We start from the raw sequence: 24,866 nt of genomic DNA, 5'->3' as shown, positions 1-24,866 counted from the left end.
CAGCAATCAGTCCTGAAGGGATTCCATAGACTAATGAAATCACAGTTTCAGTTAAAAAAAAAATTCAAGGTACCACTTGAGGACAATGAACTGGTTCATTTTTGTGTCTATGTTTCCAGTCCTCAGAGGCTAAAGGTATTTAATAAATGCTTACTGATTACTGATTCAGGAAGTCCTTAAAGTCCCAACAGGATCAAGGCCCTGAGGATACCAGGATAGACAGAACAGGCCTGCCCTCTGGAAGCTGGCATAGACCAAGAGTTGGCCCAGTCTAAACAAGCCAAGTAGAAGACCCCTTCCCTGGTGGGTGGGTCCAAACTCATCATGGTTTTTTTTTTTTTTTGGTTGTTTTTTTTGTTTGTTTTTTTTTAGTTTTTGCAAGGCAATGGGGTTAAGTGGCTTGCCCAAGGCCACACAGCTAGGTCATTATTAAGTGTCTGAGACCAGATTTGAACCCAGGTACTCCTGACTCCAAGGCCAGTGCTTTATCCACTACACCACCTAGCCGCCCCTAAACTCATCATGTTTTCATGACTGCAAAGTAAGAGAGACTCTCTGATGAACTTGGGATAGATGTCAACCCCACCTACAGGCATCAAAGGTCCTTGCTGTCTACATCTGAGACCCTAGGAGCATGGACCCCTCTGGAAGTGTGGTGGACTTCTCAGAATAATGTTTTGAAATAACTGAAGAAAATGTAAAATTTCAGTTATAGGTTAATGAAAATAAAGATACCCTCTTTTGTTCTACCCATCCATGTTCATAGATCCCTTGAAATCTATCCATAAATTGGGGGGGTGAGAAATACAGATTGAGGACCCTGCTTTACAGAAAGGGAATTCCCTTCAGTGCTCATCTCAATTAGTTTAGTCTAATCTTGAGTTTAGGGCACGTCCAAAGGTATTAACTTATGTCAAGACTACAAGGAGGGTAGAGAGATCACAGCCCTCCTCTCTTAAGGTGCAAAGGACCTCCAAGGTCATCCAGTCTAATGTCCTCAAACTGAAGGTTAAGTGATTCCCCCCCCCCAAGTCAGCCAGACTTAGAGCCAGATTTGAAGCCAGAGCCTGTAACTCCATATATGCCACCATTGTGCCACCCTACGTGGTCCTCTACTGTCACTGCTGCCCAAAAGAAAGAAATAAAACATCAATCCTTAAGTACAGAAGAGAATATTTTTCAAACAAAAAAACATCAGCCAAGGACCAACCTTCTAGTTAAACCACTCCACCCATAATTAGGAGAAACACAATCTGTGATGATCAAATGCAGAAAGCCTCCTGAGCATTTTAATGGAGCTCTTACAATATGCCAGGCCTGGTCTAATCATTGGGGACCCCAAGCAAAAGCAAACCATAGTCCTTGCCTTCCAGGAGCTAAACTCTGATGGGGAGGAGATGGGGGGAATAACACCTCCCTCCCAGACTTGTTTTTTCTTGTCTTTCCATCATTTCAGTTGTGCCCAACTCTGGAGGACCCCATTGGGGGCTTCCTGGCAGAGAAGCTGGAGGAGTTTGTCATTTCCTTTTCCAGCCCATTTTACAGATAAAGAACTGAGGCAAATAGAGTCAAGTGACTTGCCCAGAATCAACAGCTAGTTAAATGTCTTCCGGACTCCTGTCCAGGACAGAGCCATCTACCTGCCCCAAGGCTTGTTATAAGGATCACATGAGATATTTATAAGATCCTGTTCAAACCTTAAAGTGCAAATATGAACACTAGTTATGATTACTGTTATTACTATTAAGACTTGAAATTCTATGGCTAGCAGAAGGAAGCCTAGGGTTCTCTACGAAAAAAATTAAGAGTCACCTGTTGGAAACTTGGAGCTAAATCCTAGAGACTAGCAGGACCCCAACTTATGGCATCGGTGCAGACAATCTGACAACCAACCTCCCCTTGCAAGAAGAGTCTTTGGAGGAAACAAGATAAATCAATTCCCCACCTGCTGCCTTAATCTGTAGAGGTAATGGAATCTATCCTACTGCTCGCTCCATTAATCAAATATTATGAGCTACAAAAAACATAGTGAAGGTGGTCAACAAACAAGTCTGGATTCCCACAGAGAAGTCCTTTCCTTAACTCCCCCTTGTCCCAGCAAGGCCCATAGTCCTGAAATGGAAGACCACCCACTCCCCATTCCAGCTCCTGCTTAAACCAGGGAGTCTACAGTCTTTAAGGGGGGAGTGGGAGGGAGGGAGGTGGAGAGAGCAGACCTAAATCCCTAAAAAGTCTTTTCAGAAAAGTTTGGAGAGTTTGTTTAACCAAGTTTGTAGTAGCAAAGATAAGTGAAAGCTAAAAAAGAGCTCTTAAAAAAGGAACAATGACAAAAAACAATGAATTCATTAAACAAACTAAAAGAGGCCCTCACAGCAATGACTTTGAAATGCAGAAAAGGGCAGCAAAACTGGTTTTTATTTGATCTGGAGTTCCTCTCCTTATCTCTAGATGAAGTTAATCGTCCTACAAACTTGAAATGTCAGAGAATAATAGACTGTGAGAGATAGAAGAGACCTCAAAGCTCATCAGATCTGTTGGCCAAGGAGGGTTCCCCATTAGGGGGTCTCACAACCACTGATCGCCAGTGTCTGTTGGCAGAAAAGGGTTCCACCAATGACTGATCAGTAAGGGGGTCCCACAATCACAGATTGCCAATGACTATTGGTCAAGGAGGATCCCCCAATGACAAGGAGGATCCCACAGTCACTGATTGCCAAGGTCTATTTTGAAACATGGGAAAAAAATAAAAGGGCCTAAAAGTGCTTTCAAGGACATTTCATCAGTCCCTGACCTAGTGCCAAGGTTATAATGGCTCAGTGCTTCAGTGTACTCAGTGCTTCAGTAATGTATGTCTAAATTGGCACACAAAACCTTGCCTAGCACCCAGAGGAAGTCCCTCAGGTACCCAGGCTCCCCAAGGCCAAACTGCTCTGCACAAAGCCCTGATGCCATGCCACTCTGGTTACCCTCTCTCCAACCACAATGTAATGAGCCAGACTAAACACTTGCTGGAAGGTTCAGACTTTTCTCCCATGGGGTATGCCTCCTCAGCCCACAAGCCTTTAGGAAGCACCCTCCGTGATAGCACCATGCCTCGTCCAGTCTAGTTGATTTAGGACACTGTCTACAGCGCCCCTCCTAAGGGGTCAGCTTTCCATCCTCTAGGGAGAGGGCAACCACTCTCTCCTGGGGAGAGGCAGGTGCCCTCCTTAGGGCTATAGGCAACAGCTGCCACACTCTTGCCCCAGGAATCCAAGATCATGCAGCTTCTTCACCTTTGCTGTGGCCTGCTCCCCTTCTCACAGCCAAAGTTGCTAGATTTATTAAATAAATGCAGAGAAAGATGAAGAGATACAAGGAAGAAGGGAATACCCATTTCAGGTGCAGGCTACATGCTAAGAGTGATCATGATGTCATTTAATCCTCACAACCACTCTGGGAAAGAGGGGCTGTATCTACTTCTGTTTTACAGATGAGAAAACTGAGGCAAGGTGAATTGACTTGCCCAGGGTCATTCAGGTGGTCCTTGTCAGAAGCTAGATTTGAACTCTGTTCTTCCTTGACTTCCATCTATTGACTCAAACAATTCAACAAAATGTTTAAATTTCCAAATTCACACAGATTAAGAATCCCAGATCCAATCCAACCCTTTGATTTTTCAAAGAAGGCAACTGAGGCACAGATCTCCCCAAGGACACAGAGATGTTAGGCAGCAGAGTCCAGAACTAAATCCAGGTTCTTGGACTGGAAATCCAATGTTCTTTTCAAATTTAGCTCCCAGCTTCCTCCACGAAGCAAAATTCACAAAATCACAGAATCTTAGGATGAGAAGGCACCGGGTGTTACCCATCTCAGAACCAGAATCCTGAGAAGGGACCGCCCCACTGCTTCCCAAGGGAGCCCTTCCTCCTTGGGACATCAAGTTTTAGCCTGACCTCCGCCCTCTGCCCTCTGGAGCTCCGGTGATCAAGTCAATCTAGATCCAACCCAGATCACTTAGCATCTGAGTGTCTTCTCTCTCCCAGGATAGATACTCCCAAATGAGCAAAGACTCGAGGCCCTTCACTGCCATGATTGCCTTCCCAGGATACTTATGGGCTGTCAAACATCCCTCCCAAAAGCTGGCACCCAGGGTTGGGCAGCCCCTAGAATGTGGCCGGGCCACCCCAAATTCAGGGAGGTGATCGCCTCCGTTCTGTTCCTGGAAGCTGGGCCTCTCTTCAGGCAGTCCCAGATCCCATTAGCAATCTTGGCCGCCCGCTTACTCTTCATATTCATGAGATCACATCCCTGGCAACCCAACAACACCTGAGAGGTTAGGTCTGCCAACCCAAGGTCAGGGGAGTCCAGCCTGGACCTGGGAAGCCATCAACTTTGCACAAAGGAAAAAGCCATCTCTGCCAGACAAGGAACAAGCCAGCCTACTGTGGAACGTTGGGAAGAAAACACTGAAAACCAAACCTCTAACTCTAGAGGTTTTCATACTGAGAACTGACTGAAGCCAGGGGCACTTGGCTAACACTAGTTACCTGGGGTGACCAGAGAATGGTAGAGTTTAGTGCCCACCTCAAGACGATCTGCACCCTCCCATCTCTAGATGAGAAGCAAAACTAAAACCAAAGGGCTCTCTCTGTTCCATGGGAGCTAAGTTCTCCTGGGCCCTGGGGTCCACCTGTGCCTGTATGATACAGAGGAGTGGGAGCCACAGGGCTCTCACTCTTGCCAACTACATGGGCTGTATCCTTGAGCCATGGGTAAATATGGAGATCAAAACACAATGCAAACTTTCATATTTTATACTGTTCATTATAGATGTGATATTAAGACTGAAGATTCAGTTTTTGTTTTCGATAATCATTGTAGTCTGGGGTTTTCTTGGCAAAGATATTGGAGTCGTTTGCCACGTCCTTCCCCATTTCATTTTATAGATGAGAATTTGAGGTGAACAGAGTGAAGTGACTTGCCCAGGGTCATACAGCTAGTAAGTGCCTGAGGTCACATTTGAACTCATAAAGTTGAGTCTTCCTGGTTCTAAGCCCAAAACTCTATCCACTGCAGTGCCACCTCGAATCCAGGGCCCCCTCCAGTTGACCTGATCTATATCTGGGTCCTGGACCCAGATGTCACCAGAGGAGAAAGTGAGGCTGGTGATTTAGCACAGCCATGGCCTCACCTCCTTAATGTCTCAGTCTTCTTTGAGAATGAAGAAAAAAACATCATCATCATCATCATCATCATCACCTGGTTTCCCAGTCTTTGCGACCACTACCCAATAGCACAAAAGACCATAATGTTTGCCCTCCGATACCCATGGGCAAGGAGGCCTTGTCTTCCTTTCTCATCCTACAAAGTCCTGTCTAGCCAAACATAGGCTTTTCACCTTGTGTGTTCTAGGCTCCTCAGGAAGTCCGATGAGTTCTGGGGAGAAGTTGGATTGCAGAAGATTTGGAACGAATATAAAATCCAGAGAATTCAAAAGAAGCCAGTTTTACTGGAATTAAAGATGTATTTTGTTCTCATCCAATTTCCAGAGCCTGTGAAATCTCTATGAAACTCCTTCTAAATCTAAACCTTCCCCTTCCACAGAGATGTTAGACAGCAGAGCCCAGAACTAAAGCCAGGTCCCTGGACTGTAAATCCAGTCTTCTTTGCCTTACTCAGGAACAAAGACAAGTCACTGCTGGGGGAGGGGGAGGGAAGGGAGAGGGATTTTAGGCCACAAAGTCACATTCAGTTGGTCTGACTCGGCCTATACAGGTGCTTCCTGTCACCAGGCCCCAGGCCGCTTCTCCAGGCTCTGACTCTGGGACTTAGTTTCTGCTATTCTTGCCCTCTTGGTTCTTTGGCTTCTAGGTCACCCAGAAATAAACCCTGACCTTGATGGTTTTTAGGTCTCTGAAAAATGAGAGAATGGCAATCTCCACCAAAAGTGAACATCTAAATAAACAAGTCTTTAAAACGTTCCCACTTGAGGCCACCCTCAGGTCCCTCACTCTCAGGGGAGTGAGTGCCAGGTCTGTGGGGTAGGAAGCCAGCCTGGTGAGGACAGTTGGCCCAACCCCCAGTGACCAGCCTCGCTCCCCTGGAGAGGCTCCCCATTCCCTCAGCATGTGTTTATTAAGAGCCGGCTGGCTCCCAGGCCCAGGCCCAGTTTAGTGGCGGCGATGCCCCATGAGCAGGAGTGAGCAATTAGACGTCACCAAGCAAAGAATGACTGGGGCTCCCAGGGAGCTTTTCCGGTCTCCCAGCAACATCAGAAGGCCACCAGTGAGTTGGGTGGAGCTCCTGGGGAGAAGGGAGAGAAGGACAGAAAGAAGACAGGTGTGGGTCAAGCAAACGGATCAACAGAAAGGAAGGGGAAAACCCTTATGTCCTAGACATAGGATTCTGAGCTTTGGAGACACAAATCAGTAAGCAATAGTTTCTGCTTTCGAGGAGTTCCCATTCTAATTGGGGGAGACCCCACACAAACACACACACACAGAGAGAGAGAGAGAGAGAGAGAGAGAGAGAGAGAGAGAAGAGGGTTCAGCTTCAGAGTCATTGCCCGTAAAGGATCATGGCAAGGAAAGGTGCCATGGTCAGGGGTTCCACAGGGCATAAGTCAAGACCTGGTGATCTGGAGGGCGCAGCATTCAGGTGGCTGGTAAGGTCCAAAGGACAGACATAGGAAACAGCGTTGAAGAGTGGCTCCCTGAAAAAGAGTCATGGGATCCACGAGAACACAAGTCCATCTAAACTGTCTGCTAAGATCCAAAGGAACAGCAAGCTTCATCCATGGAGGGTAGGTCCATCCCCAAAACATCATCAATCACCTTATTAACATCACTCCTGCATTTAAATTCATGATACCGCAAGTCCCAAATCATATATTAGTCATTTTTGTTTCGTGTGGAATTCAGGCTCCTCTTCTTTGCTGGTCTGATGCCCCAGCCTGTGGCCAACATTTCAGATCAAAATTCTGTTCAGTATTGCTTCTGCCTCACTCCTTCTTCCACCATCACTAACATCATTTATTCTACTTCAAGCAACCTCGCTCACCTCCTCCTGAAGCCAAACCTGGCTCCTCCCTTCCCTGCCCCCCACCTCAGCCTCCAAAGATCCCCTCTCATCTTCACACCTGGGCTATTGAACTCCCACTGTGTCCATGTTCAAGGGCTATCCCATGGGCTCTCTTCCCTTTCCTCAAAAATCCCCTTCCAAGACAACTGGAGTGGATCGATGGAACAATCAAGTCTCATTTCAGAGGACTTGGTGAGGCCTGGACCATAGAGAGGTGGCAGACCACAGGTAAAGAATGGGGCAAACATTTTCAGAGCTGGCCAGCATGTAGACTTGTGTGGCCTAGCTGTGGTTATCTATTCCAAAGGAGGGTTCTTTTGAGAAATGTCCCTGGTATAATAAATGCCCCTGATGATTGGCTAAATAAATAGAGCCTCTGGAACTGGAAGAGAGCCAACCAACTTGGATTCCCAGCTCTGCCCCTGGGTGACTCTGGCTAAGTCTCTCTTCCTGAGCTACTGGTTCCTAAATGAAAAATGCTTGAAATAGCTAAGGCAAAAGGAGAAACACTTTATAGAGAAGCTGCCAAGGAGGTCAAAGAGTAAAAGAAAGGTCCTGTTTAATCCCAAAATATTTACAACATTTATTGGTAGACGCCCATGGAGAATGAATGACTGGGAAGCAGGTCTTCTAAGAACTGGAAAAAAGAGATAAGAAAACAGCTTGTCCCTTGTCTTTGCAGAGACCATGAGCTTCCGTGGCTCACTTCCTCTAACAGTAGATGCTTTAGGCCAACTCATTTACTCAATTCTTTTTTTATTCTTTCTTATATATTAGGCAAACCTGCTCACATCCCCTAAAAGCCAACAATATCTCTCCTTCCTCTATCTTGGGCCAAGACCCCCATGCCCCTGGGGCAGCAGCAGGACCAGGATCCCTCCTTGCCCCCCCAGCCCAACTCCACACCCTTTCCCTTGACGCTCTGCCCCTTCAGGAATTGGAAAACTGCAGGAAGGGTCCCACTTCAACAGTGAGTTCTGGGGACGTCAGACATCGATAATCTTGAATCCCAGGCTGGTAGAGCCGAGAAGGGGCACCCACAGCACCTCTCATCCCTCTCCCACATATCTGGCCACCAACACCTGTACCTTATCTGGCAGGGGGTCCCCCCCCACCCCGAATCTACAGGTCCTTTTGGACCTAGATAATACAGAAGACTTGTCTCCTCCTGACAACGTGACAATAATAGCAATGTCTAAATTCTAAAGTGGTAGAAGATTTACAAAGAGCCTCCCTTCCATCAGCCCTCTGATGCTGGAAGCATCCATTTACAGAAGAAGATACTGAGGTTCAGAGAAATCTGAAGTCACTTGATTTGACCGAGGTCTCACAATTCAATATTCCAACCCAGCTCTCAATCAGCAAGGATCTGGGAAGTGCCACCATGGGTCAGGCAGCATGGCAAGCCCTTGGAGAGACTGCGAGAAAGCAAAACCCGTCCCTGCCCTCCAACGGGGAGAAACCATCCATAGATCAGTACATGGAAGAGAAACACAAGTAAGTTGAGAGGGGGAGGCACCAGCAGCTGGTGGGCCAGGAGGGAGGAGAGTCCAGACAGGCCTCTGGGACGAAGGACAAGCCTGGGAATAGCCAGGGCAAAGGTGGGGAGATGGGAGGGGGCAGGTCACCTGAGGGGACCAGCAAGCAGGCTTGGATGGACAGGTCACAAACCACATGGGGGGAACAAAGCGTCTGATTCAGGTGGACCAGGGCGAGAGGAAGCTCTTCTAAAGGACAGACAGGATCATCTCTCAAATCCCATCAGCTCTGACCCCACACAGCTTGGCCTCACATCTGCAAAATGGGGCTGGGCCTAGAGCCTGGGGCCTGGGCCTGGGAGCTGGAGCCTGGGCTGAAAGCAGAGGATGGGAGCTGAGACTGGGGCTGGGCCTACAGTCTGAGTCTGAGGCCTGGGGCCTGGGCCTGGGAGCTGAGCTGGAAGCTGGGGATGGGAGCTAAGGCTAGGGCTAGGCCTAGAGCCTGGGACCTGGCACCTGAGAGCTGGGGCCTGGGCCTGGAAGAAAGGATGGGAGCTAAGACTCGAACTGGGCCTCCCTAAGGGCTAGGAGCTGGGGCTGGGGCTGGGGCCCGGCCTGGTCACTGAGGCTAGGGCCTGGGGCTGGGGTCTGGATCTGGGAGAACAGAATCTCCCTGCTCAACTGCCCAAGTCCCCAGATAGACTTTAGTTTGCAAATTGGAGCCACGAATGTTTGGCCAAAAGACAGCACCGCGTCTTCTGAACATGTTGCCGCTGCAACCTGAGCCTGGAGAGCAGGAACCAAAGGAGGCTTTGGAAAGGGGCCAAAGGCAGGGAGAGGAGACAGGAGTCGGCCCCGATGGGAATCAAGGCTCTTCCTTCAGGAGCCTGGTGCGCTGTGCTCTCCAGAATTAACCTTGGCCTTCACATTCCTTGGAAAATCAGAAATGGGGGAAGGCTCGTCTGCCCTTTAGAAGGGAAGACTCTCAGAGGTGAGGCCGGAGTGCCCTAGCGAAGCATGAGCACGGAACAGTAAGAGCCTCACGGGCCTCTGAACAACACGGTGAACTTGTGGTGTGGGCACCTCAGGAATTCTCCCCCCTTTACAGATGAAGAAACTGAGGCTCATGAGGGATGAGTGACTTCCTCAGCTTCCCCCAGGACTCAAATCCAGGTTTTGTCTCCAGGGAGGGGGGCGGGGGAGGGTGAATGAGGGAACGAGCACTTAGTAGGCACCTACTGTAGGCCAAGCTCTGAGTGACAGGTGACACAAGGAAGACCACCTGGGAGTTAGCTACATGCTCCTATTATTTCCCTTTGACAATTGAAGAAACTGAGGCAGACAAAGGTGAAGTGATGGGAGGGGTTGCCCACGACAAGCCTGAACTTAGAGTTCCATCCACAACATCCACAGGTCTTGAGCAGTTCTTGCTTGCAGGACCCTGGGAGGGAGACCCAGAGGAACAAGTAAAGGAAATACAAGTGGCCCCTGCCCCCCAAGTTCATAAATTGACTGGGACACTTCAGAGACAGGAGGCCACAGAGACCCCATAAAGGAGGCTTTGGAATCAAAGGGCCTGAGTTCAAATCCTGCCTCCCCACTCAACTCAGCTAGAATCTACAGAGACCAAGTCCAGGTAAGTTGCTTTTCAGTTCTGACTGTCCTGGCACAACAAGCTGTTGTTTTGTTCGGTCGTTTCAGTCACGTCTGGCTCTCCTTGACTTCATCGGGGGCATTCCTGGCAGAGATACTGAAGAGTCTTGGCTATTTCCTTCACTTTACAGATGAGGAGACAGACTGAGACAGACAGATGAAGTGACTTGCCCAAGGTCACACAGCTTATACTCTGAGAAATTAGGACTCATCTGACCTCTCTTTCCTAAGCCGCTTCACTAACCTGGTAACGACACAAAATCTCCTCCCTACCCAGCCTTCCCTCTGAAATACCCTGTTTCTCCAAGTCCATTTTGGAGAACCCTGGGATTTGAGCCTGGGCCCCATGAGCAATGGGGGCCAGGGGCAAGACCTGCCTTAGTCACTGGCATTGTGAGTGACCCTGGGCAAGTCACCTTATCTCCTTGGGCTTCAATTCATCCGTAAGGCTTCATTCAGTTTTCCTGGGAGTCTCACCTCTGCTCAAGGAGCCTCCACTCCAAGGAGAGGAGAAGCTTCTTCTCTTTATCTATCAGATGAGCAGGCTATCTGAGATGGCCCCTAGATTCCCTTCCAGGTATGGTCCTCTGACCTCCCTGGGGTGCCTTTTCCTCCCCAGGCCTCAGTTTCCTCATCTGTAAAAGAAAGAAACTGAACTAGAAGGTGTCTAAAGGCTCTCCCAGTTCTCAAGCCTCTAACCCCAGCTTCCCAAGTAGTTTGGATTGAGATAAAAGATACAGAGGGGCAGAATTCAGCAGGGCTTGGATCCCCCCTCCTCAGCAACCCCCAGTTTTCATCCTCCCAGACTTTTCTCAGGAGCCAGCATGAAAGAGAAATGAAAAATGTCTTCAGAGAATGTTATTTCTGGACGTTGCTCCATTATTAATAATCCACCAGTATTGCTTTCTACTATTTTTTGTTCCAAAAGTAAAATGCTTCTGCTATAAATAGTTAAAAATCCTATAAATACTTCGAGAGAGCCATGATTTCATCGATGTGGGCACTTCCTCTAACTGCCAGATACCAAGCCCATTAGCCTCTGCATTCGATGCGGCTCAGGGCCACACCAAGCCCCATAGGCGTCATCATCAGATCCAACCATCAACTCTCCACCCAAGAACCATCCACCTGGCTCTGTGGGCCACTGCTACCACCAGCACCATCATCCCTCCCATAACCAAGCTTTCTCACCTTGGGGACATCTTCAGATCAGACCAAGAGCTAAAAAGAATCCCAAAGATCTGATGTTCCAAGACCTTCAACTCACAAATGAAGAAACTAAAGCCAGAAGAGATGAAATGACTTGTCCCAGGTCAGACAGGTGAGTCCAGAAGTAGAATTTGAACCAAGGTCTCTTCCAAGGCTTACAGCTTCCCATGTCCTCCCTTTTGGGGTGGCCAGGTGGCGCAATGGATAGAGCACCAGCCCTGGAGTCAGGAGGACCTGAGTTCAAATCTGACCTCAGACACCTAATAATGACCTAGCTGTGTGGCCTTGGACACACTTAACCCCATTGCCTTGTAAAAAAAAAAAAAAAAAAAAAAAAAAAAACAAGTCTTCCCTTTCCCTCAGGTCCCAAATCCAAGAAGGAATTTTTCACATACATTCCCTTCTCCCTATTCCCGTGGCCACCACCCTAATGTCAACCCTCATACTTTTTCCTGGACTACTGCAACAACCCCTCATAAAGGTCTCCCAGCCTCATCTCTCCTCTTTCCAATCCATGCTTCAAACAACTACCAAAATAATTTCCTAAATGAAGCCCAGATCTGCCTGCACTCATTTCCTCAAGAACCTTCATTTGTTCCCTTTTGCCTCTAGTATAGAATTCCCCAGTTTGGCATTCCAGAAAAAGGTCATGACTTGCATTTTTTGAATTTCACCATACTGCCTCCCATTTCTCCACAGATTGCCCCCTAGCATGGAATACCCTCCTTCCTCAACTCTGAGGCCCAGCTCCAGTGCCAGTGCTTCTGGGTAGCCTTGCCTGATGCTAAAGCTGTTGGTGCCATTCACCTCAAGTTACCACATATGGACATTCACTGTGGCCCCAGGAGAAGAGACTCCTGGAGGACACAACTATCTTTCCTTTTGTCTTGGTAAGCCTAGAGCCCAGCCCACGGCCTGGATCAAGATGTTTTGGATTGCAAGAATGAAAACTACATGAGGATACAAAAATCAGAGAGAGGCCCTGTCCTCTAAGGGGGGAAAAGGGAAACAACTTTTGGAAGTTGATAGCCAGCAGTCCCCAGAACTTAGAGGCCACCTTTTCTAATGGCAATGGTGATGCTGATTGGAAGTGGGCATGGCTGGAAGACCCAGTTACTGAGGGGTTGTTGGGTTCTCACCACCCTTCCTGGCCACGTTACCCCTTGTTCCAATTTCATGACCAACCCCAGAATCTAGCATCTCAGAGGCCAGCTGCTCTAATCCTTTCCCTTTCCACGTGAAGAAGGGGAAGCCAAAAGAGAATAAATGAGTTATCTTTTCTCATCATATGTGTCTTTGATGGTGATGGCTTCTCAAGTACACTATTAAACAGGACTTAGATTGCCACCCAAAGCCCATAAAAATGTTCATAACTTTGGTTCCATGTAATAACCCATCTGGAATTCCAAACAACCATTTTATAAAAAGTCCAAGAAAGAAGCCAGCCCTCAGTTTATCCAGACAAATTAACCCAGTAAATTTTCTCCCACAAATGACCTTGCCAGATGAGATTATCTCTTCTGGGGATGGGAGTTAGGCTGATCATCCCCGAGGTCCCTTCCAGCCCGACATGCTGGGAACCCTGGGCCAGACTCCAGGGCCGGATGCCATGCCTTCCTATCTCTGAACCAAAATATTCCCAGGAAGGAATCTATGAGGCAACAGGCAGGAAGCTCTTGATGCCCCTAAGAAAACCCCCACAGCTCAAATTCACAAAACCAGAGTAGGAAAGAACCCCAGAGGTCAAGCCCATATCTGAACAAGGTCAGAGGAAAAGAAGACTATGAGCGAGGGCAAGAGAAATGACAAGAATTACGAGTATGCTAATTAATAGTACTTACCTAGGGCATATAACTTTGTGAATAGGATCTCATTTCATCCTCACAACAACCCTGAGAGATGGGTACTATTACAGATGGGAAACTGAGGCAGACAGAGGTTCAAAGTTCCACAGCTAGTAAGTGTTCAAGGTCACATCTGAACTCAGGCCCTCCCAACTCTAGGCGTAGTGGGCCTCCTACTACCTCTGGGAATAATGCCTTCACAGAAGCGGCCTGACTTCTCCCTGGTCTCCTGGATCAAGCTGCCAAGTACCTTGGGTGACATCACCCTTTCTTCTTACTCTATCACCAGTCAAGGCCAGAAAGGCCCCTGAGCACCCTAACTCCGCTCCAGGCCCTGCTGCCAGAGATTACTTCTCTGCTGCCCTACATACCCAAGGCCACGTGAATGTTCTTCTTTCACCAGCTTATAAGGTATTTAAAGCATCTGCATCGGAGACCGACGGAGGCCACCAGGCAGGAACCAGGAACGGCAGCAGTGGGGGCATCAGGGGATTTCTCCTGCCGACAGACGCTGCCCAGGGAGAGGCAGGAATAACTGAGCATGCCATCCGCCGGGGAGGAGCCCCTCTCACTCTGCTGAAGGGGGAGGGGAGGAAAAGTCACAAAGCAAACTTGTGGAGAGCGTTAGGAAATCTACCTCAGAGGGATGTGCTAAGTAGCTTCAAGCTGTGTCAGGCCTCCATTCCCAATATGTAAAATGAGGCTGGACTTGGTCATTGAGACCTAGATGTATGATACCATGACCCAAAGGCCACAAAGGCCGTCTGGGCATCAGGACACAGTAAATTCCTGAGAGGTCAGGTGTGCATTTATCTTCAATTTTCCTGGTTAAAATGTCTACAGTCTAAATAAATAAATAAAAACCAAACCAAAAATATGCACAGCATATATCAGAGAAATCTCTGTTGGACTGAATCACGGTAGAGAGCTAAGTAGCCAATGGGTGATTGATTAATAAATGTTAAGGTCCTAACTTATACTAACGATACATCTGTCCAACCTTTAGGCCCTTGACTAAAACATCCAGATGCAAACTGATCTGAAGGGACAAACTCAAGGGTTGGTGACCCCATTGTGTCCCAAGAGGTCTGCCATCCTAGGTTATCTCCTTTCAGCCCCACCTGCCAATGAATTCCCTAGGCTTTGGGTCACAGAGTCTCCATCCCTTTCAGAGAATTGAAAAGGGGGTAGGGAGCCTTTATAAAGCTATGAAGGGCAAGAGTCACACTCAAGCTTCTGGTGGTAACCCAAAGTCCTGTCTTGTCCCCTTACTTAAGGAGGCAATGAAAGTCCTCTGAAGATTTAGGTTGATGACCACAACCATCCAATATAGTGACCCAGGGGCTTAAAGTTAAATTATGGACCCTGAAACCCTCCAGGAACAAATGTCAAGTCCCGTTGGCCACTCCAGTTTCCACCAATCAGATATATGACACCCTCCCTCTCCACCCATCCCCCTATGAGGCCCAGTCCAAGCCCCTGTCCACCAGGAAGTCCAACAACTTGGACCCCTTCTAGAGACAACCCCACAACACTTAGAAGGATTTTTTTTTCCTTTCAATCTGGATCAGTCACTTTATCGGGTTAGGGAACTCAAGGAAGTGGGACATCACTCGGTTCTCTCCCTCTTTCCCTTCCCCCTTGGAATCCTACAAGATGGTTCTTACTTTCTACTCCCTCTCCTCCTCCCCAAAAATGCTCTGTGCTTTCTTTGTCTTCTTATCTGGGTACATTTTGTACACAGATACAATAGCTTCTTGGAGGCAGAGACAGCCTCTTTTTCCTCTATAAATCAGGGCCTAGCAGGAGATGCCTCATCAGTTGGTCAGCCTCTTACTATGTGCAGAGGGGGAAGGGGGGTAGGTGTTTACTTTCAAAGTGGGTACTTCACAAATCCTTGCTGAGTTGAAGTAGGGTCGTGAAGGGTGGGGGGGTGGGGGAACCCCAGATTCCAGACTCCAGCCTCTCCTCCATCCCTCCCCCCTCCCTCCATTTACTGTCCCCTGCCGCCCAACTCTTGGTCTCAGAAGAACTGAATCTGAGCCCTGATTCTAGAAATCTCTCTGAGAGCCTCAGTTTCCCCATCTCTCAAATGGAGCTCATGCTACTGGTAGTACTTGTCTCATGGGATTGTTTTGGAAAAGTCCATGAATACAGAGCTTTTAAGTTTGTGGGGGACAAGGAGAATGGCTAATCTGCAACCCCCAAACAAACCTTTTGCCTTGGTAAAAAAAATCCTCAGAATCATAGCAAACACTTTAGCTAAGGCCTGACCCATGCCCCTCCCCCATTCTTAATGTTCCCACTGCTGCTGAAAGTTTGCTCAGCTTTGCCCTTGGACACCCTTGGGCCCAGCTGGGATGACCTTAGGCCCTGGGGTCCACTCTTCTATCTAAAGCTTCCCTGACCTTCTACTGATCCAGTCTGCTGTCCCAGATTCCCAGGTTCTAGAGCCCAAAGGTCTCTCAGAGGACAGTTAGCCCAAGCCACTCATTTGGCAGAGGAAGAAATGACAGCACCAGAGAACCAGTACCACCCAGGGTCATAATGGGAGTTAAGTGAATAGTGGGGAAGTCAGACTGGTGTCCCAGAGTACACAGAGCATTAGGTTCAGAAACAAGAAGATCCAAGTTCAAATTCAGCTCTGGATGTAAGAGATGGAGGGGAATCAACCAATGAATGTTTGTTGTTCAGTCATTTCAGTCTTGTCCGATTTTTAGCAACCCTATTTGGGGTTTTCTTGGCAGAAGTCCTGGAATGATTCACCATTTCCTTCAACTCATTTTGCAGATAAGGAAATTGAGGAAAACAGGATTAAGTGACTTATCAGAAAGCTAATAAGTGTCTGAGGCCAGATTTGACATCAGGGAGATGAGTCTTTCTCTTAAGTACCACCTCTTAAATGTTCAAAAGAACATTGTGCCACTTTGCTGTTCGGTAACTATTTCCTAGATAATCATTCTGAGCCAAATAAGTGTGGTAAGCACTGGGGATACATAGCAAAGAAACACCTAGGTCCTGCTCTCAGAAAGCCTATATTTTTATCAAGGAAAACAAATACCAGACCAGACCTTCTGCAAGGAAGCCTTTCCCAGTCCTTCCTCCTAGTGTCTTCCCAGCTTGGATTCCCTTCCACTCCTTATGTACAAATCTTGCGTGGTTTCCTAGCTGTTTGCAAGTGGTCTCCATTAGCATGTAAGTTCCTTGAGGGCAGGAATCAAATTTTTGCATTTCTTTGGACTGTCTGAGTTTACTTGTTGAAAGAATAACTGAGAAAGTGCATGTATGTGTGTCATGATCCTCTGACTTTCCTTATGGGACTACTGTAATGTAGAAAAGGGCGGGGGGAGGGGGAAAGGGGGAAAGGGGGAAAGTCCCAAGCCAACCGTACATCATCAGTATCATAGATTCATGAATGAGATGAAACTACAGGCTTTCCTGTTCCACTAGAAACAATTTCTTTAAAAAATAAAAATCATCTCTAAGGTCTTCGAAATGCTTTGATTTTAGAATGGAACAGGGGGAAGGAGGCTGCTGGAGAAGAAAACAGGAAGAAAGAATAAAAGAGACAAGAAATAATACTAAGTAGTTAGCACCTAGACAGCAGTAAGGTTTACTAAAGGCTCCACAAATATCTCATTTCATCCTCACAACAACTCTAGAAACAAGTACTTGCATTAGCCCCATTTTGCAGATGAGGAAGTCAAGGTTAAAGAGCTTGCCCTGGGTCACACAATCAGTGAGAGTCTAAATTTGAACTCAGGTCTTCTCGGCATCAAGACTGCAGCTTTACCCACTAGGTCACCCAGCTATCTCTAAATCCTTTTTGTCTCAATGCCCAGAAACTTAGGCATCCATTTACCAGGTCAGTCAATAATTACAAATCTTACTTAGGAGATAACTTGTCTTCTTACCCACATCAATATTTTTTAAATATTTTATTAATAATTACTGGAATTAGACTAGATTTGAGATTGTAACGACATGAAGAATTCCAAGGGAGCCCTCCCTCTATCTTTCAGTTGGTGGTCTCAGAGATTTGCCAGACGCAGCTAAAATTAAGGGACTTTCCCAAAACCACTCAGCCAGTAAATGTTAGAGACTAGACATGAGCCCAGCTCTAACCACCATACAAGATGGTCTCCCAATTAATAATGATCACAGTCCTTGTTGTTAGAGCACTCTAGGATCTAAGATCCATCTGATATACATATAAGCAACTCTATGAAGTAGAGATTTTGAGTATTAGCCCCATTTTACAGACCAGGAAACTGAAACTAGGTACAGTGAAAAAGAAGCCCCTACGGTCACAAAGTCACAAATTATCAAACTAGAATTTGAATCAGGTCTCCTAACTCTAATTCATGCAACCTTGCATCTGCTCCAAGGTTACCCATAATGCTGTACAGTAATATCTGACCCTTCATGACACCAGTGAGGATTTCCTTACAAATATACAGGAGTGTCCCCATCTTGTAGATGAGGAAGCCGAGGCAGACTGGTTAATGACTTCCCGAGAGTCACATCCTGCTAATGTCTAAAGTCTGAGACCACAGAGACTTCTTTGAAGTGGTCTACAGTGGTATCTCATCGAGTCCTAGAGAGATGGTACCAGAAACACTATGGCTTGAGTGAGTCTCTCTCCCTGAGGAGATAAGAAGTTTCCCCCAGGGCCTGCCCATGAAATGGCTGTTCATTGATTATATTATTGATTAATTGATTAATCATTGATTAATAGAGGGACTTTCTACTTAAGGACCAACCAACTCTTCAGGAAGGCCAATAGTGGCCCCAAAATGATCTCGGGGAAATTCTGCTCTTCCTACCCTCCTTCAGCTTGCTGCCACATCTCTTCCATTAAGGGAAGAAGGGTTGGCATTGTGACAACGTGATAATACGCTGACAAAGATGGGAGGTTCTCAGTAAAAAGGAAAGGAGGATTACCCGGGTCAAACCTGCCATCTGTACGTCTAACCAGACTAGCCTTGTCCACATAAGCCTGGAGATGAACAGCAACTACAGGCTCTCAGGCAGCTGCTTCTCCCTACATTTATCCAATCCAACCCAACTGAATAAACTACTACTATGCACCAGGTATGGAACATGTAAACAAGAATAATCATGGGGGGAAGTCCAAAAGCACAGGGCTCCTTGTTACCCATAATGCTGTTCAGTGATGTCTGACTCTTCATGACACCCGTGGGGATTTTCTTGCAAAGATACTGGAAGTGGTTTGTCATTTTCTTCTCCAGTATATCCCCATGTTAGAGATGAGGAAGTTGAGGCAGACAGGTTAATGACTTCCCAAGAGTCACATCCCATGAGTGTCCTTTTTTTTAAGGTTTTTACACAGCTAGGTAATTATTAAGTGCCTGAGACCAGATTTGAACCCAAGTACTCCTGACTCCAGGGCCGGTGCTTTATCCGCTGTGCCACCTAGCCGCCCCCATGAGTGTCTTAAAGTCAGATCTGAAGATGAATGGAGGCCAGTGCTCTATGTGATTCATCACCTAGCTGTCCTGTGAGGTAACCCATCTTAAAGATAAGGAAAAACAAGGGTGGGAGGGATTAAGTGTGTTACCCGGAACACAAGGGATGGCGGGGTACTTTTAAGACCCTAAGGTACCTCCCCACCCACTTTGGCTAAAAGAAAAAAGTAACACATGGTAAAGAACCCAGAAATGCACCATCCTTGAGTTTTTGGTAGTAAAGGGTAATGCTGAGACTTCAAGTAGGGGCAAGTGTGACAAAGAAAGGAAAAAATCAGAATGTGCCAGGCCCCAGATGAACATTTAGCTAAGATGGTTTCATTTGATCCTCATAACCAACTCAGGAGGTAGCTGCTGTAATCTCTATTTTTCAGATGAGGAAACTGAGGCAGGCAGAGGATAAATATATTGCCCAGAGTTTCCACAGGGAGCAGCCCTGGGAGAATGCTGGGCAAAATGAGGACAAGAACTTCAACAGTTGAGAAAGGGATAGGCTTTGAGTGATATTTCCTGGGGACAGTCCTCCATCACCATGAGGCAGAAATACCCATGAGTAATGAAGCATTAGTTACTATCTGGAAATAGAAAACAGGTGGTTCAGTGGGGAGTGTGGCCTGGAGTCAGGAAGAGCTGATTTCAAATAAAGCCTCGGACACAGTTGCTGTAGGTGACCCTGGGCAAGTCATTTAATCTGTCTGCCTCTGTTTCCTCATCTAGAACATGAGGTTTATAATAGCATCTATCTCTGCTGGGTTCCCATGAAGATCAACGGAGATAATAATTGTAAAGCCCTGGAGCTTACTATGATTGTTAGCTACTATTATTACTAAATCAAACATTTATGCTACAATTTTAAAACTATTCAATCAAATCAAATCAATCGATAAACAATTATTAATTGCCTCCTATATGACAGGACACAATGCCAAATGTGCAGATACCAAAAAAGGCAAAAGCCAGGACCTGCCCTCAGTGAGGTGACAACCTAAAGAGGAGACAAAAAACAAACCAATATAAACAAGGCAAGTTCTATATATAAAAGAAATGGAAAATTCAACTAAAGACAAAATAAATAGGTACTAGCAGAGGGAAGGCACCAGAATGAAGAGGGACTGGAGAAGACTTCCTATAAAAGCTGCAATTTGATTTCAGACTTAAAGAAAAGCAGGGAGGTTGAAGAGGTTGAAGTAGAATTGAGGAGAAAAGCATTTAAGGGACAGCCAAGAAAATTGTTGGAGATTAGATGGGATGTCTTGTTTGTGCAAGTGTCTTTTATCTAGTGTCCCTGGATAAAAGAGCACCTGTCAGGCAGTAAGGTATCAGAAGACTGGAAAGGAAGGAGGGATTTGAAAGAGTTTTGAAGAACTATCAAATAGGGCAGTTTGTTTTTGATCCTGAAGACAAGAGGGGAGCCACTAGAGTTTAATGAATAAAAGGGTAGCACTTTAAGGAAATCACTTGAGTGGATAAATGGAGTATTGACTGAAGTAGGGAGAGACTTAAGGCAGCCAGCAACTATTGCAACAATACAGGTATGAGGGGTGGCTAGGTGCCACAGTGGATAGAGCACCAGCCCTGGAGTCAGGAGTACCTGAGTTCAAATCCAGCCTCAGACACTTAATAATGACCTAGCTGTGTGGCCTTGGGCAAGCCACTTAACCCACTGCCTTGCCAAAAAAAAAAAAAAAAAAAAATACAGGTGTAAGATGGCTCCTGTACTCCACAAGAGTGGGAGCAGTGTCAGAGGAGAGAAGGGGCCTGTTGGAGAAATGTCGCAAAGGTGAAGTCAACAAGCCTTAACAATTACAGATGGGAATGGGAAGTGGGGTGAATAAAAGTGGGACTGAAAGTAACAGGAAAAGGGGGCAGCTAGGTGGCACAATGGATAGGGCACTGGCCTTTATGTCAGGTTATGATTGAGGCTTCACATACTTAATAATTACCTAGCTGTGTGACCTTGGGCAAGTTACTTGATCCCATTGCCTTGCCAAAAAAATTTTTTAATTTAAAAAAAATATAATAAAAGGGAAGGTAGAGTTCACTAGGAGAAAAAGATAGAGAATAGTGAATCAGACCAGAAGACTGCAAGCTCCTTGAGGGCAGAGCATGGCTGTTTCTGGATTTTATAGCATAGTTATTCAGTCATGTCTGATCCATCATAACCCCATTTGGGGTTTTACTTGGCAAAGACACTGGAGTGGTTTGCCATTTCTTTCTCCAGCTCATTTTACAGATGAGGAAACTAAGGCAAACAGGGTAAAATCACCCACATAGCTAGAAATTATCTAAGGCAGGATTTGGACACAGGATGATGAGTTTTCCTGATATAAGCCCTGTACCTGAATTCACCGAGAAGAAGTGCATATGACCATGTGCATGCTGACTACAGATGGAGGACTTTGGCCTCCTTCCTCACCTGTTCCAAATCAAAAGCCCAGCAGCAAAGACAGAGGTGGAGATAGGCTGTGATTCTAGATTTCAGGAAAGTCTGTCCATTCTCTTGCTCTCTTCCCTAGGGAGGCCCTGCCTCCTCCAAGCAGATGGGCCCAGAAACATTGGAGGCCAGTTGGGGAAAAAGGCAATGAGGATTCTGAAGGCCCTGGGGCCCAGGAGAGATGGGAAGAAAACTGAAGGCCCCATGGTTGGGGACCAGGTTGAAGCCTTCACTGCTCCTTTCTAGCTTTGTGTCCCAGGACAAGTCACTGTCTCCTGGGTGTCCATTTTCTCACCTCCTAGAGGAAGTCACCAAGCATTTATTATCCACTTACAATATACCAAGAATTGGCGACAATGAAACACAACCACACGGTCTCTGCTAAGGAAGAAAAATGCATGCCAACAACTGAGTACACGCAAGAGGCAAAGGTTCTTTCCAGTTCTAGAGCCATGATCTGGTTGAGCCTTAATTTCCTAGAACTCCTTTCAAGGTCTAATTCTAGATCCCATAAAATCACTTGGCCTTAGTTTCCCCCTCTGTACAATGGGGAGGCAAAGAACTGGAGGTAGGTACCCTGGCCTTGACTCCTTTGATTTCAGGGAAAGGGGCCTAGGAATGTTGAGAAAAACCTGCGTGTGGTCTTTCCTCAAGCAGGGTGCCCCAGTCCCTCGTCGGCAGCAGCGGCACCACCACACCGCACCATGCCACCACACCATGCCACAGTAGGCAAAGGAAGGCAGTTTCAGTGCTGGAAGGTTGCCACCTGCTGAATCACCAACATCTCTGGGCTTTCCTTGGCTCATTCCCATCCAAGGACTGACCAGACAGCAGGGACCCAGCCCTTCCCCCACCGAGGCTCTAATAACCGGGCTGCCTGAAATGACGGACAGTCACTCACCAGTTTGCAAAGCAGAAACTAGAGAGGAAGGAGGAGAAGAGGAGAAAAGAAAAACTAATCCTTCTCCCTCCCTCTCACACTGGCAGACTGGGGCCGCTGCCAGGCCAGCGAAGACCCAAAGCATTCCATGAGGGCCCCCAAGCAGCCCCATCCTTCCCCAAGCAACAAAGTCAACCCCCATTGCCCCGATCAGAGGGGCAGGCGGGGGGGGGGCGCAACTTCCCGGGCATCAGGACCAAGCAGGGGCAGGCCTCAAGGAGGAGCGGCCAGCACCCTGCAGACTCCCCTGTGCCCCGCCTTCTCGGAGCTAGAGCTTTCTCCCCAGCCCAGGGGCCAGCCTTGGAAAGACTCCGGCAAGCACGCAGGCAGGCAGGCCAACATCTGGTCCCCACTTGGCTGCCTCCCCTGGTTTCCTCCTGCTCGCCCCAACCCTCGGCAGGCTTTGGCAACTGGCTTCTGGGGCGGCGACAAGGAAAGAGTTAACCAGCATCAGGCCGAGCCGGGTGGGAAACACCTCTGAGCTCCCGGGCCCGGGCCCTGGGGACCCCCCAAACCCACCTCAGCAGAGCCGCCTACAAGCCTGATCTTGGGCTGCGGGAGGTGGGGAGGTCGAGGGGCGGGTTGGCACGGGCACTGCCCTTGTCGAGAAGCCCTGCCCCCAGGTGGGGGCAGGAGGCCGAGGTGGCGATCGAGGTCTTCGGGGGTGGTTCCCGAGGCCGGGCCCGGGCTGAGAAGGGGGCACCGGGAGTCCAGCGCCCCGGGGTCCTCCTTCGTCCGGCTAGGCCTTTTCCCAGTAGCGCCCCCGTCGCCCCCCCCCCCGAACTGTGCAGCCAACCCGGCCGGGATCCGCCTCCAAGGCCCGGGGGGTGTGTGGGGTGGGGAAAGAAGCGGCGCGTCCTCCCTCCCCACCTGTTATGGTGCGGGGGTGGAGGGGAGGAGAAGGGGCAGAAGGGCTCCCCCCACCCCCCGCCCAGCCCAGCCCAGGCTACCCGGGCTTGACGAAGGCAAACTGTCTTCCAGGGGACAGCAAACAGTCCGGGGGCTGGAGCCAAGAACTCGGGGCTCCATCTTGGGGGTCCTGGAGCCGGGAGCGGGCGAGCACCACGCCAGGGGCTGGCTGGCCCTCCTCGGTCTGCCAGCCCCCTCCCTCCACGCTCCACACTTCTTGCCCGCCCCCCCCCCCGCCGGCCCGCTGCCAGCCCGAGCTGCTCTTAGGGCACGCATCACCTCCTCCAAGGTGTCCACTAGCAACTCTCCCTCAGCCTTCTCCCCGCCCTCGGCCCCCTCTGGGGACCGGCCTGGGCCGGGAAGACGCCCCACCCCCATGCCCCAGTTTGGGGAGCCCAGCCCCCCTCCCCCGGCCGGCTCTCGGCGGCATCGGCGGCTAGAGAGGCGTGGGGCCAAGCCCGGGCCCCCCCCCCCCCCCCGCGCCGCCAGCCAGGTCTCAGCCGTCTGGCCGCAGCTGCTACAATGTATCCTCTCGTGTCCCCCCGAGCGCTACAAAGTAGCGACTGCTTCCCCGCGGCAGCCCGAGACTCACCGCGCTGGGGAGGGAGAGCCCCTGGTTGGGGCGAGCCCCCCGCCCGGGCTGCCTGCTTCCGCCGGCCCCGCGGCGGCGCTCCGGCTCGGTTCGTTTCGGCTCCGGCCCGGCTCCGACCTCCTCCGCGTCCTCCAGTCCCCGGCTTCTTCCACCGCCACCACCTCCTCCTCCTCCTCCTCCTCCTCCTCCTCCTCCTCTTCTTCTTCCTCCTCCTCCTCCTCCTCCTCCTCCTCCTCCTCCTCCTCCTCCTCCTCCTCCACCTCCTCCAGCTCCTACCCTTCTTGCTCGCGGGAGGGGAAACCTTCCTTCCAGTCCCTGCCTCCCCTCCTCCTCCTCCTCCTCCTCCTCCTCCTCCTCCTCCTCTTCCTCCTCCTCTTCCTCCTCCTCCTTCTCCTCCTCCTCCTCCCCTCCTCCTCCTCCTCCCTCACCACCTCCCCCACCGCCTCCCTCCCCCTCCTCCGGCGGCTGCCTCGGTAGGGCGAAAGCTTCCGACTTGCAGCCCAAGCCTTGCCAGAGCTGAGCATGCCCAGTGCTAGCGCCCCGCCAGAGCCCAGCCGAGGCTCCGGCTCAGCCTCCCCGGGCGGAGCGGGCCTCTCCAGGTTTTCTCTCCGGCCAGAGGGAGGGGGTGGGGGTAGGAAACACGCCCCGGGCTCCATCCCGAGGTCCGGGCCCCTGCGGTCCGGGGGGCGCAGGAAGTGTGAAAAGGGCTGGAAGGAATGGAGAAAGTCGGGGGGAGGGGGTGTCCATCGGAGCCTTCGAGTTAGCACCCCGGCGGCGGGGCCGGGATGCCCGCCTGGCCCAGGGAGGCCAGGGTGGACCCGGCCCGGGCCCGGGCCCGGAGCTCCCCTTGGGCCGGGCCAGGCTCTGGCGCTTCTTAGGTGCCAGGCGGATGAGAGTGGAAGGAGGGGGTGGGCCCCGATGCCCGAGCTCAAATCGTGGGGGGGGGGGCATTCCCCAGCTCCGCATTGAAGGCCGAGCTAGAGCGGGAAAGGGCAGGGACTGGAGGGGGGGGGCGTGCTCTGGCCTCCCTCTTGTCCCCCACCCCCAGCCGGTTGCTTCCGAGCTCATCTCCAGGGCCCAGATGCCCCCGGGGCCAGTCCCCCCAGGGGCCAGTCCCCCTCCCCAGGCTGGCACAGAGTTCCCCTGGAATTCCTTCTCCAATAACATATCTAGCAGCCGCGGTGGTGGGCAGCCCCCTATTTATTGAGCTAGGGCTAGGGGCGGCTCCAAGCCTCGGACCGCGGGGCCAGGGCACC

General features: G+C 49.4%; 1 protein-coding gene across 6 annotated transcripts in view; it reads right to left on the bottom strand.

Annotated features, from left to right (window-relative positions):
* Positions 1-23,704, bottom strand: part of SGMS1 (sphingomyelin synthase 1) — a 232,173-nt gene extending 208,469 nt beyond the window's left edge. For 4 of the 6 annotated variants that reach the window (XM_074232263.1, XM_074232261.1, XM_074232262.1 and 1 more), the window contains exon 1: positions 23,611-23,704. The gene's annotated coding sequence lies outside the window, so the exon portion shown is untranslated. Of the gene's footprint in view, positions 1-22,628; positions 22,854-23,059; positions 23,174-23,610 lie in introns of those variants that run through there. The other 2 variants (XM_074232259.1, XM_074232260.1) reach the window with 2 other exon arrangements.
* Positions 23,705-24,866: the final 1,162 nt, after the last annotated feature.

This window comes from Macrotis lagotis, chromosome 4, assembly GCF_037893015.1.
Source record: "Macrotis lagotis isolate mMagLag1 chromosome 4, bilby.v1.9.chrom.fasta, whole genome shotgun sequence".
In the NCBI taxonomy this organism is placed as follows: Eukaryota; Metazoa; Chordata; class Mammalia; order Peramelemorphia; family Peramelidae; genus Macrotis; species Macrotis lagotis.
This window is presented reverse-complemented; position numbering and strand designations above follow the sequence as displayed.